We start from the raw sequence: 12,696 nt of genomic DNA, 5'->3' as shown, positions 1-12,696 counted from the left end.
GGTCCGACGACCTTAGAATTACTTCTTCTATTGCTCTAATTTACAAGCCCTATGTCTTCTTAACGTGTATTTCGGGTTGATTTTTTTTCCCTATGTTTTCATTCTTCTACCAGAACCCTATCTTGCTAAATCCTTTTGTTTTCCCGGCTTAATTTTTCTAGACCAAGATTTTGTAGACAGGAAGCAGGTGGCAGAGAAGCCCTAGACCAAGATTTTGTAGAAATTTTTGGTGTTGAATCAACAATTGTTCGTTCACAGGTTTTTCATTTTTAATCATTTATCTGTTCTTCCCACCATTTTTATTAGGTTGTCAATTTACTTAACAGACTTTAGTTAAGTTCTTCTCAGGCACTCATGCCATTACATGTGCCTTGTTTGCTTTCTTGAGCCCTGGTGATGAGGCACTTAATCTACTCATTTAGAAAGCATAAAATTTATTCATTAATTTTTATTAGCTTTTGGCAGTTGGGTCATCACTGACCAGCTGTACAGTTTTACAATCACAAAAACAAATATATGTAAAATTTTTGGGCATGTTTTGGTCTTTCAGTCGCTCTTTTTTGTGGCTTCTGGCTGAAGAGCTGAACAATAAATAATACTTAATGCTATAGCTGATGAAGATATGCTCATGGCCCTTGCTCATCAGAAGTACAAGTCTGGAGACTTTAGACTGGCATCAGATCATAACAAGGCTGTTTATGTTTTTACAAATTAAGCATTTTTTTCTTCATTTATTTAGTTTTCTAAATTTACATACCTGTGCCAAATGGTGTTGATAATGTGGAGGCGCCACTTGCAGGATTTAAGCAAACGGTGTAGAAAACAGCGATCCGCCACCTGTCGATGTGGGCCCCTACGCAGGTGTCGAAGTCAAAAACGCCCCAAAATTTGATCTTTGAGGGGTCCCACCACTCGATCAAAACAAGTTTGATGACGGGGAAGAAGGGGCGGGAGTTGAAAACAAAGAAGATGATGACGTGGCACCAAACGGAGTACTAAACAGCCCTGAACCAGATGCCAGGTTGGCAACCCCGACAGGTGGAGTAGGAACAACAGCAGATGATGTGGCAGCAGCAGGTGTTGCTGAGCTGGCAAGCAATGCGCCAGATGGCTGGGAGTTAGAAGGGAGATGTAATGTCGGATGTACCCTTCGGGCAGCAGGTTCCCATTTCGCGGTTTCCCTCCGGTCAGCTTCAAGTGTTGATCCTCTTGAGGAACAGAAAAAGATAGCAAGGGCACTCAGGTAATTTACTTGCTTTATTAACATAATATATATTTTTTATTGGCAGTTTTGTTTAATACTATGAAGTTTTGTTCTTGTACGGGTTCTCAGGGACACAAAAGGCAACTGTTCTCAGTGAGACCCTTATTCACTTGAGTTTAACTATTTTTTTTCTTGTGCCTTTAATTTAACTCTTTTATATTTTTTTAAAATGCAGGTTAGAATTGTGTAATCTTTTGATCCCCAAACAGCCCTTTTGTTGATTATGGAGTTACAGTAATAGTTCCTCTTCCTCTGCTATTGGTAAAGCTGGTGCCCCCCACTTGTTAATTGATAGCAATCTCCAGAGTCAGTGACTTCAAAAAAAATTTAAAAAAATATACAAGGTATTATAGATATGAAATAGTGAGTGAATGAGGTTAGGTTTAAAAATGAGAGTTTTTCAATGTTTTAAAACATATATAAATATTATCACATGATGAATTTTCAGTGTTTTGGTATGCACCTACATTCCCAGGTAATAAGAGTTGCATCATAGTAAAAGTAAAACCACAAATCATGGATCTAATGCTAGGTTGGATAATTTGTGTTAGTTACTAATTTATCGTTTTTTTTTTTGGATTTTGATATTTTATTAATAAAAGATAGGAAGATCTGATTTGGTGGATTTAAAAGATTTGCAGGAAATGTTGGTTCGATTATGGTGACTCAGTAGTCTACATGTCTTTGTCTTGACTTTCTTTATTAAGTCTTTTTTTTGTGCATTAAGTAAAAAACAAAGTCATTTGTTATTTAACCTCACTTCCACATAAAAGGGTAAAATAATGGTCATTTTCTATTTCAGACCGGAACTACTATTACTAACCAGATGGACCTTCGTGAGCAAGTGAAAATGTTATCAGGTTAGGTGGCACTTTGCACTAGTAGCATACTTAACTGATTTGACTTGAAAAAACATGATTTAATTTTTTTTTCCTGTTATTTGCAGAGGTTTGGGAATATTGCTGGTGTATTTAAAGTCATGTCGATTTCAATCAGTGCCCTTGAAAAAGGGGAAGTTGACACCGCTTATATGACCAAACTTGCTAAGCTTGCCACTGCTGAGATCATTTCATCAAAGGTAATTTTGGGTCTAGTCTTTTCGGTATTGTTAATATGGTCTTTAAGGGCTGCTGAACATATTCATCAAACTGAATTCTCCTTCATGAAGTTTGAGGTGTTGAGTTTAATTGATTATGATGGTTACTAATTAGTTCTATTGTTTTCCAAGTCAATATACAATTAGCATGTGCTTTTTTGGTTATGGTATATATGATGTTTGTCCGTGGGCCCTAACCATGTGGATTTCGTGAGCTAAATGTTAACTCCCATGGCATAAAAACATGTTTGAATAATATATGTTCAAATAGAAATATAAATTTTTTAGGAATCACTTATGAACAAAACTCTAAATTATTAAATTATAAATATAGATTATTAATCTGAAAATAGATAAGGTGACATAATCGTAAAAAAAACAAATTATTGAAATGTATTCACCATTTAATAATTGTGAATTCATTAAGTTTACAGTTTGATATATAATAGCTACAATAAAATGGGTTATAGTGTGTGGTATGACATATTACATGAGGGATTTGATGCTTCAGAGTTATTTAGAGAACAGATCACTATGAGGTAGGTACTCTTTAGCCTAATAGGATTATTAGGCGGCAATATTCTAGACCTTTGTGCTTATTATAAGTATTTGTTTGTTATCTTTTCCATTCTCTATCAACAGTAGCTCAACCTCAAGCAGCACTTTCACCTCAAGGTTATGGCTTTAATTTGTTTTCATATCCAGGAATGAGGCACTTCGAGTTGCTTTCATACATGTTGAAGAGGTTCCAGGTGGTGATGGAAAGATCACAAAGTCATTTTATTCGAAGCTTGTGAAAGCTGATATCAATGGAAAAGACCAGGTATCAGTTACTTACTACATGCAAAACCTCGGTCCTTTTCAACCAACTAATTAATGATTAAATATATTTTCCAGATTGTTCCTTTCTCAAGTGGGGAAAAGTCAAAGGTTTTAGATTCCACCTAAATCTTCATGGAATTGTAACGATAGAATCTGCTTCGGTAAGTATACTTTGGTGTTATACTTCATGGAAAAGGGTTTTGAGTTAGAGATACTTATGCTTTAAAGTTTTGCTTTTTTACACCATTTTACTCGAACCAAACACCATTTGTTGCACCAAATTTGGTGTTATACTATTCCTGTGTACAATTTAGTCCTTCAAGTTTGAGTTTATACATTTTTAGTTAGTTTAAATTTTACAGTTATATTTCAAATCTAGTATATGAACTTGTAATATTATGTTATATACTATATTGATATTAACTAATCATATATATTTAAAAATACTTTTATGTTTCAGGTTTATGGTCCTGAAGCAGATATATGGAGTGCTGGTGTGATTCTTTACATTCTTTTTTGTGGGGTCCCACCTTTTTGGGGAGGTAAGTCTAAAGGAATAAAAGACTAATAAGTTAATAAGTTAATAACTTATCAAATGCTCTAAACTTTCTTTTTAGTGATTGAATTCATGATAGAATCTGAAAATGAGATCTTTGAAGAGGTTTTGAGGGGTAAACTCGACTTTTCATTAGATCCATGACCTAGTATTTTTGAAAGTGCTAAAGATTTGGTTAGGAAAATGCTTATTAATGTTGGATCAAAAATATGGTTTATACTTTGCTTTTCTAGGAAAATATATTTTTTCTATAATATAATATGTAATATTATGGCTGTGTACGGCTGCACATGTGTGTGCGGCCGCACACCCTGTGTACGGCCGCACACGCGTGTGCAGCTGTACACTCGTGTGCTGCTGATGGCCCATGTCTCATATATATAGGGTGAGGAGTATATGTGAGTGTACGGTTGAGGAGAGGAGAGCATCTTGTAGAGAGAGAAAGTTAGAGAGAAGAAGTGTGTGTGAGAGAGAATCTATTGTAAGGAGCATCACTCAATATCATCAATACATCATAGATTCATCTTAATTCTTCTTCTCCTTCTCTTCTATTTGATCTGACATCATCCAATTGATTGGGATTCCGCACCATCAATTGGATCTGATTGATACACAAACAATTTTGGGGACTTACAATATCAGAACTTGGATTGTATCAGTCACTTTTATCAGATCTGGAGCTTATTTGATCTTCTTTTGAAAACAAAATAGCGTTTTTGGATAGATCTCGCAAAATTAAGGGGGTTACTTCTTTGCATTTTTCATAAAAACGAGTTTTTGATCGAGTTTTAGAGCAAAAAAGAGTGAAAAACGCCGTTTTCTCGTGAATCTGTTGAAGGTGTGCGGCCCGGTTGAAGGTGTGCTGTTGGTTGAAGGAGTGCGGCTTGGTGTATGCGGCTCAGCAGCCTCAGTGTGTGGCCCCAGATTACGACTCGGAGTGTGCGGCTTAATCTCCTCCTCGCATCGCAACCTTGCACAGCAGCCCTTTCATAAAAAAAAAAAAAAAGAAGAGGAAACGAATTTGAGGTGCCAGGGAGATCGAACCCTAGACCTCAAGGTTATTGGCCCAACGCCTTACCATCTCATCTCGAATACTCCTTGTGTCATTCCTTCGAAAAATAGAACATAAGCTATCCCTCTCGGTTTATAATTTCGCAAATTGACAATTTCAACCCAAAAAAAATCAATTTTCTTTATTTTTAAAATCCTTTTTAAACCAAAAATTTTAGTTTTTAAATTTTAATTTTAATTTTTGATTTTGACTTTTATAAGTTGACCTTTGACTTTAAATTTTGACTTTGTCGTTTGACTTTTAATTTTTCAAATTTGACTTTTCGGTTTGACTTTTCAAGTTTGACTTTTGAGTCTGACTTTTTAAATTCAACTTTTAAGGTTGAGTTTCTCGGTTTTTAAGTCAAAGGGTAATTAAAAATATAATAATAATATATATATATATATATATATATATATATATATATATATATATATATATATATATAATGAGTTCCACATCAATTCCGGTAAATGAATTACGTACTCCATCTTGTAAAGCTACGATTAAATTTCTTCGCGCTCAAATCGATTTATTAAAAAGGGAAAATGAGGACCTTAAATACGAAGGCTATACTCTAAGGAAAGGCTAGAAACCTTTAAAAGCACAATTAGAGGCCAAGACTAAGGACTTTAGGAAATTACAAAGAAGATTATAGCAACAAGTGTGAAAATTATGATCACATTAAGAAAAAACTTGCTGCTGTAACTGAAGAACTTGATGCTTTGAAAATAAAGTGTGGGAAAACAGATGTTAGTTTCAAAAATTACATTGCGTCAAGTAAGACAGTAGAGTCCTTATTTGAAAGTCAATTGAAATTCAAAGATAATCAAAACAAAGGTCTAGGGTATGATAGTGTTCCTCCTCCTTTCAATCATAACTACACATCCATCCCGTATGACACAGGAAGAAATTGAAAATGAGGCACATCTACAATATGGGAAACCTGTTGCGGTTGTGCCAGAAAAGGATGAAGTAAACGTTTCTAATGATTCTGTTACATGTGCAGGTAAAGTAGTAGAGGATGAGAACAAGGAGAAAACTATTGAACAAACCAATGATTCCTTGAACTCTGAATCTGTTGCTTCGAACTCAACTGCTTCTGATCAACTTCTTGTTGGTAAGTACAAGCCACCAAGTCAAGTGAAACAGCTAACTTGCTGTAAGTGTGCTTGTGGGAACAATCGGGAACGAGGCAAGGACACGCCACCAGGGGCAGGAAGAAACAACTCCATAGTGAAGAAAAAGACATGTTTTCACTGTGGAACACCTGGACACATTGCCAAAAATTGTCCTAATCGACCATACGTTCCCTACTACGAACAAGGGTGGCAGAACACGCCAAGAGGGAGATACTTCAAAAGAAACCCCTCAAGGTCATGTTCAGACAATGGCGACTTGAATGCCATGAAGGGCAAGAATTCAACTCCCAAGGTCAAGAAGGGAATGTCGACCAAGAAGCCAAATCCAAGAGATGCTCCAATGAAGTCAAAATCAAAATCATCTCAACGGCTGACATCAAGTTCAAAAGCAAATACTGAGCCATCCATCAGATCGAAAAAGAAATGGGTTAAACCAACTACAAATGGGTTAAACCAACTACAAATGGGTTCCAAAGGCTCACTCTCCCAAATCCTCTAACGACTCTAATATTTCTTCATCTTCTGTTTGTGATAAGCAGGACATGTCATGGGAGAGAGTACCATGAAAGGATGACAAAGGTCAACCCAGTTTCAAAATGGACCGGGTTACAAAGACCAACTGATCCTGCTCTGTGTTGGAGCAGATATGGAGGCATATCATCAGACTTCGGTTTGTTGATAGTGGTTGCTCCAGGCACATGATAGGAGGCATCTCTCAGCTGTGCAAAACTAAGAACTTTGTTTGAGAGTATGTGTCCTTTACAGGATAGGAAGAAAGGAAGGGATCCCTCATGGGGTTTGTGCTTAACTACATGAAGAATTTTCGGATCTGTTCTGAGATTACGCATGTTGTTCTCAGACCTTCTGGATGCAAATTCAATCGGTGACTTACGGTTTGAGTTTTCTTCTCTATACTCCTGAGTTTTTCTTAAGCTGATTCGCTTTAAAGACAAATTTTTGTTTTAGGATAGTTTAAATTTGCGCATTTACTTTCGTTTCTCTCATATGCACAAATTTAGGGGAAGAAATAAAATCAAAACAAAAATTAGAAAATAAAAAAATTAAAAAAATAATAGAAAAATAATATGTTGGTTATGGAATGTGCATGTGGGAGATGTTTTGGGAAGTGATATTATTAAGTGATAACAGGCAATCTACGTCTGCATAACGTACCCAAAGTTGAAGGGTCTATGCTCTGGTTTGATGCGTCGGTAGGCATGAAGAATTTAACAGACTTGACTAGGGGCAGATGAACTTAAGGAATCTAGAGACTTGATAAATCTTGACCTAGATAGTTCTATTTAGCCTGATAATACGACGCTTGGATAGGTTAAGCAGGGATATATATATATATATATATATATATATATATATATATATATATATATATATATATATATATATATATATATATATATATATATATATATATGGGAATCTACTCGTCACATTAAATGAACCCGTATCTGGAACCGTGGTTTAACTTTTCCTCGATGTGCGGATTCTGTCCTTAATTCCGGTATTGATGGGGCGACTGGTAAATTCCGATGAATTAGGTCTGTAGAAAATTATTTTCTTTCTTTCTTACTGTTAGTCATATGTTGCCTCCTATGCGTGATTGGAAGAGATCCGACATGGACTGCAACATATGCAAATCTATTTCTCTGCATATTATATCTATGAAATTCTTCTTATTTGTTAGCCATATGCTGTCTCCTTTGCGTGATTAACAATCCAACCTGGTACACAGCATATGCAACCTTCTACTTCTCAATCCCTCTAAAACTATAAGTGATAATAATCTAAATCTATCTTTTATTTATTCATGATCTTGAGCTATCTTCTGCTCGTAGGTGGCTTGTAATTTCAAGTGATGGAGTCTGGGATGCTCTTTCCACTGAATCAGCTCTAGGGTGCAGTCGCGGATTGGCCCCGGAATCAGCAGCAACACAAACTGAATCAGCTTTGGAATGCAGTCGTGGATTGGCTCCAAAAAATTGTCAAAGTATGGAAACAAAAAAATGTCAAATTTGTAATAAAATATTATGCAATGGATTCTATTTTTTGTATATGATATTTTGTATGACATTAAATTTTATGAAATGGATTATATTTTTTGTATATGATATTTTATTTTCTATTATGAGGCATTAAATGCAAATTTAATTTGAAAATTAGTAAACCTATAAAAAATATATTGTTTAAACATTTAAAATTATGATACGCAAAAATGTGTGTCATCTTCATTTATGACATGGCCTTTTTTGACAGGGGCTTTCTTGATATGCATTGTGTGTCATTAACACGCGCGTCGTAAGGTTACGACACACGAATGCGTGTCATCTTCCTTTATGACAGGGTCTTCCTTGATACGCATTGCGTGTCGTAAACGCGCGTCGTAAATGAGCGTCGTAAATGCGCGTCGTCTCTCTTTATGATAGGGCCTTCCTTGACGCGCATTTGCGCGTCGTCTGAGCCTTTGACGACGTGCAATGAGCGTCGTAAAAGGCTGTTTTGTAGTAGTGAAACAATCTCTAAAGTCTAGGTTTAAGAGGAAAGTAATGAAGCACCTTTCGTGGTACTTTCAAATCATTTCTGCTAAATCGAGGCTCTTTGCAGTCATCATTTGGGCAGTGGGTACGAGACGCATACTGTTTCCGATAAAGAACACAATCATTAATACATGCATGAATTTTTTCTCTTTGAAAACCCAAATCAAGTATGTATTTTTTTTCTTCATAAAAATTCTTTGGGACTAATGATGGAGTTGCCAAGGCTTTCCTAAATATATCAAGAAAAGCATCAAATGATTTGATGGACCAACCACTTGTTGTCTTTAGATGTGAAACTGTAACAATAAATGAAAATTGTGATTAACTTTGACATCCTTCATAAAGTTCCCGGTGCGATTCATCTATCAATCTTCGGAGGACTTCTAAATCCTTGTCTAAGGTACATGAGGAATCACCACTGGCTTTCCAATTATCACCCCTTTGCTTTGACCTATGTTATTTAACATCTCATCAAGGTCATCATCATTTAAATCATCACTAACCCCATCAACTTCATCAATTGATATACCATCATTCGATGTATTATATGACTCACCATGATATATCCACCTAACATAACTAACAACAATTCCCATTTGCATCAAATGTGAGAATATATTTCTTGAGTTATGATGTCGAAAATTATGGCATTTTTTGCAAGGGTATGGAACTTTTGACAACACTTCTCTATCACGGTATGCAAAAGTAAGGAATTCATTTACACCCAACTCATATCTTGGGTCCTTTGTCCTATGAACTATATTCATCCAAGACTTATCCATATGATTTAGTAAAAGGAAAATTCTTGAAAATAGCATAAATGTATATTGACAGTGAAATAGAAAACTCAGGTGGGGTTGTTAAATTAACCAACAAGTTAATGTAAATTTTGTATATGAGATAGAAACTAAAATGTACTACTAACTGACAGATCTATTAAAGACAAACTAGCATGCCAAATAGTCTAAAATAACATACAAAGGTTCCTGAACTTGGTATAATATTAAATATCCTAACATGGTCATTATATGAACCCATGATTTTGACAACTACTATATACATTGTTCATATAATTCAAACAACTCGTTTGTATAAATTGACTTCATACCTTTTATTTGCTTTGACACAAGAATCATTAGAATTGAGAACACAAATAGTTGGACGTTAAATAGATGGACACAGTAAGCAATTGAAAATAACCATATATGGCCCATGGCCGTGCACCATTAAAGAAGAATCAAGTAAAAAATAACTTCAAGTGTTAATTTTTTATTTCTACTTGAGAACGGGAAGGTGTACTGCTTGGAACTGTTGGGACTCCTCAGAAACCCTAATAACAACAACAAAAACATTAATTTTTTATTTCTACTTCTGCTATGTTTTTTCAGTCCTTGCTTATTGCTCTTTAAAACCATTAATTTTTGAATATCATATAAAGTTTACGTTACATAAATCTTATGCCACTGAGACACTTGTTTATAGTATTTTTAAAAGTTGAATGTCATATTTGGTGATTTTTTTCAAAATAAAATGCCATAAAAGGAAAAAAAAAAAATCAAAGTACAAAGCTGTAGATGGTGGATTTTTCAAAATTAGGTTCTTATCGTTGCTAGATTTTTCACAGTAAAAAGACTTAATAATATAAAATTGGAGAGTTGGAAAACTAAAAGTGCTATATGATTTGAATTCGTAATTAACAAAATGTATGTAGAATCCAAAAACTGCAAGTATTTTGAAAGTATAAATGCCTTAATAAGAAAAACCATGAAAGTTAAATTGTTGTAGCAGAAATAAAACTGAAATATGCAATGCCAAATCTCAAAAGAAAATGAAACCACAAAATTGTTTTTTACCTTATCCTAATTAAACGTTATATCCTAAGGGCTAAATATGTAAATTATTCAATGGTTAATAATCTATATTAACAGGGCAATACAATATGATATGGAGGGTGAATAAAAAACAAACGAGCAAAAATTGCAAATTACCAATATGACAGGAATCAAAAACCAATAAAACCATAATCAATAAATACATGGCAACAAAATCCTGTACATTTTAAGGAACAACCTATAAGAAATGAATAAAACCAAAAGATTCAAAGATTATCTCTGTTAAAAATAAAGGACAAGATGAAACACAAGAAAAACATAATCAAAAACCCTAATTTTCAAAGTAGGAAAAAAACATATAAGGAACTTGAGTAATCAAATATTCTCCTATTTTTTGTTCCTATCCATTTTCCTACTCAATAGATCAACACAGGTGTCTAAATTTCAGAAATAAGTCAATTTTATAGAATTGGTGGCATGTGGATGGAAAGTCATAAATACACACCTATAGAAGCTCTATAATTGACATTTTTGACAAAAATATATGCTTTAGTATAAGTATGTAGTGAAAATTTTGACTGTCACTCTATGCATAAAAAGAGCATGACAAAAATCCCTTTTTCACAGCTGGAAATTTCATCAAGCATGATGCAAGAACATGGTTAACTCTGTGAAAGAATGCAATCTCCAGAGTTCAAAACAACCATAACATATGAAATGATTGTTGAAAAAATCGAGTCAGGAATACAATAGAGAAATGTGGATCGTTCATATGCCAACAATTTACTTGTTTCAATCGCACAAATTTTAGGGATTTCAACAGAAAGATGAACATTAAAGAAGGAATTCGAAGATTTCAACAATGAGATAGAAAATGCACAACTGAGAAAAGATCAAGCTGAAGCCATTCAAATAGATTAGATAATTGCATTGTTGGAAAGAGCAGATGCCACATGTTCTGATGAAGAAAAATCAAGAAAGTATTTGACTAAACGTTCTTCATTGGGTAATCAACCTTTAGAGCCTCTACAATCATTTTATTGCCCGATTACAATAGAAGTTATGGTGGACCCTGTGCAAACTTCTTCAGGTCACACATTTGAAAGATCAACTATTGAAAAATGGCTTTCTGATGGAAGTACTTCATGTCATCTTACCATGATCCCTTTGGATAATCTTACATTACGCCCTAATAGAACTCTTAAACAATCAATTGGGGAATGGAAAGACATGAACACCATGATCACAATTTCTTCAATCAAATCAAAACTTGTAAAACCTTTATCAGAAAACGGAGAAATTATTTATGTTTCGTTGTTGTACTGATTAAGGAAAAGGGTAAAGAGTTATTGTATTTTGAATTTATTCTCTATATGCACACATATCATTAGCCAAGCAAGAAAAAGAGCAGACCATTATAAAAAAAACGAGCCTAAAGAAGCTATCAATTAGAAAGAGCGATCAGAGATGTTGGATCATGTGATTTCAGATGATGATATTAATTCAAAAAATAAAGAAGTAAATTTACAAAAGAAACGAATCATTAGCTTCAAGGAATTACTAGTTGTTGAGAATGAGAAATAGAAGTAAATTCATGGGAAGGGAAGGTTAGTCAAATAGCACAAATCATGGCATACAGGTGTATATATGAGAAGGTGATTCAACTTGATTCAATGTGATTGTAAAACTCAATTAAACCTATAGAAAAAGAAGTTGATAGTCACTCAATCGATTGACTTATCTGATCATGCGAGTATGGAGTGCCTGCTTTACTTCGAGTGGAGAACAGAGGTGCGTCCATGGGAGGGTGTGGAGCGACGATGGACCGGCGCGATGCTGTCAACTCGGAGATTGTTGGTGTATCGATTTAGGGCAAAAGAAATGTGTTGAGTCGTTTTAGGGCATATTATCGGTAGTCCAAATTAATCAACCTTGTTTATCCTACTTACTAAACCAATTAATCGTGCTTACAAAATTAGTCATGCTCCCTAGGCTAGGGGAGCGGTAACACTCTTAAGATCTTGTCGTATAAGATTTTTAAGTATCACCTCATTTTTTGCTATTTAATATCTAACCTTAGCAGTTGGTAGGAAGTGATAACACTCCTAGCATTTATTTTTTATTTTTATTTTGTTTTTCTTATTTAATTGAATTATTTTATTTTAATCCACAAACAATTTTTATGTTGAAAACTTTAAATTTTGACTTTTATTTAAAAAATCAAAAAACTACCGAGCAACCATTTAATCTAATTGATCAAATATATGAAAATATTTTCACTTATTTTAATACACTAATATTCTTTATGCACATATTTTAATCAAATTATATTTTTTTAAATTACCAACAATTAATATAACATAAATCAATTAAATGAAAAT

General features: G+C 34.2%; 2 long non-coding RNA genes across 2 annotated transcripts; both read left to right on the top strand.

Moving 5' to 3' along the window:
- The first annotated feature begins 580 nt into the window (after positions 1-580).
- On the top strand, positions 581-3,836 carry LOC145012777 (uncharacterized). The gene is made up of 7 exons (XR_013664664.1): positions 581-1,243; positions 1,440-1,525; positions 2,067-2,124; positions 2,211-2,342; positions 3,066-3,183; positions 3,258-3,343; positions 3,643-3,836. It is a non-coding gene; the product is annotated as an uncharacterized LOC145012777 (long non-coding RNA).
- A 1,993-nt stretch (positions 3,837-5,829) lies between these two features.
- On the top strand, positions 5,830-8,052 carry LOC145013086 (uncharacterized). Its single transcript, XR_013664829.1, has 2 exons — positions 5,830-6,824; positions 7,785-8,052. It is a non-coding gene; the product is annotated as an uncharacterized LOC145013086 (long non-coding RNA).
- Positions 8,053-12,696: the final 4,644 nt, after the last annotated feature.

This window comes from Lactuca saligna, chromosome 8 (genome assembly GCF_052625555.1).
Source record: "Lactuca saligna cultivar CGN05327 chromosome 8, ASM5262555v1, whole genome shotgun sequence".
Taxonomy (NCBI): Eukaryota; Viridiplantae; Streptophyta; class Magnoliopsida; order Asterales; family Asteraceae; genus Lactuca; species Lactuca saligna.
This window is presented reverse-complemented; position numbering and strand designations above follow the sequence as displayed.